Genomic DNA, 1,557 nt, shown 5'->3' with positions numbered 1-1,557 from the left:
GTCATCCATAGCCTGGAGAAGGGTGGCTTGTTCGTGAAGACGCCTATCATATGCCTCAATCGGGTTAACGAAAGGAGAGTATGGGGGTAGGTGCAGGGTGGTGAATTGTGGATGGGCCTGAAAACATGCTTGCACCATTTGAGCATTGTGGAACCTGACATTATCCCACACAATAACATAGGTCACGCCATCAGCTCTACAGACCTGATTTAGCTCATCAAGGAAGATTACAAGGAGAGCTGCATTATATGATCCAATACGAGGTCTGCGTCCCACCACACCATCTTCTGATATAGCCGCACACATGGTGATGATGGCCCCACGTTGGCCAGGTACTTGGAAGGTTGCCCGCTGGCCAATTAAATTCTGACCTCTCCTCCTTGTCTTGGCCAGGTTGAAGCCTGCCATGGTTTTCGTCAGCATCCAGCTCCATAACCCTCTAAAAGTACATTTTGGAAAGAGAATTACTGATTACAATGATGGAGAATTCTTGAAACTGAACATACCTGAACATACTCAGTCCTCAGTTGCTTCACTCTGTCTGCATTTCTTTCAAAAGGCCCACGGTATAGCTGTTTTAGAGACACCTGGTGCCTTTTCAGCATACGTGCAATAGTCGGCTAACTTATGGCTTCCACATTGTTGAACATGTCGTCATTGTCCAAGATGTGCTGCCGAATTTCTGTAAGGGAACATCATTCCTGACCTGAACCAAATTGACCACAGCCTGCTCTTGTTGGTCAGTCACAATTTTGCCTATGCCTCTTCTATGTGGCCCAGTCTCAATTCTGCAGGGGAAATTACAGTAACAACACATTTAGTCACATCACCTACTCTGTGGTACACATTGGCATGCAGTATACAGTCATTTGACAATTGAGTGTAGCCTAATGTTTAATGCATGCTGAAGACTTACCGGTTCTCATTGCAGAAAGTTCTGATGAGGCCAAGGTTGATCTTCTGACGTTTGGTTGAATCATTGTAGCTGCCTCAGTCATTGTCATGCCATGATTTACGACATGGTCTACAACTATTGCTCAGATTGCATTGGACACTCTTTGTTGTTGCTGCCGCTGTCTTGGTCCGTGGCCTTGTCCTCTACCACGTTCCACCATACCTCTCAAACGAGGCCCACGACCACCTCTCAGAAGGGGTGCTTGTCCTCTGCCCTTCCTTTGACCACCACGTCTTCCTCGTCTTCCTCCTCCCACTGCTTGACCTCCATTGTGACCTGGATCACGTGCCGGTTCCATGTTATCGCTGTGTTGTTGTAGGTGGATACCACTCATTTCACTATATACTCGTACCACAATGTGAAATCAATCATCAGTAACGAGTTGGCAGTATTGGAAAAGCAATGACAAGAACCTGCATACATACACTCACCGGCCACATTATTAGGTACACCTGCTTGTTAAGGCAAATAGTCTGCTCCTTCGAATAACGAATCATGTGGCTGCCTGCAACTCAATATATAGACTATATAGAGTAAATAGCTTTAGTTGTTGTTCGACCAAACATTAGAACGGGCAAGATGTGTAACCTAAGCAACTTTGA

The 1,557-nt window shown here is 45.9% G+C and overlaps 1 pseudogene; it reads right to left on the bottom strand.

Annotated features, from left to right (window-relative positions):
- Positions 1–244: 244 nt before the first annotated feature.
- LOC149980169 (uncharacterized) lies at positions 245–1,253 on the bottom strand (annotated as a pseudogene).
- Between the last annotated feature and the right edge of the window lie 304 nt (positions 1,254–1,557).

Source organism: Oncorhynchus mykiss, chromosome 10 (assembly GCF_057628025.1).
Source record: "Oncorhynchus mykiss isolate SJ-2025 chromosome 10, ASM5762802v1, whole genome shotgun sequence".
Classification (NCBI taxonomy): Eukaryota; Metazoa; Chordata; class Actinopteri; order Salmoniformes; family Salmonidae; genus Oncorhynchus; species Oncorhynchus mykiss.
The sequence above is the reverse complement of the archived record's forward strand: the minus strand, read 5'-3'. Positions and strand labels throughout refer to the sequence as shown.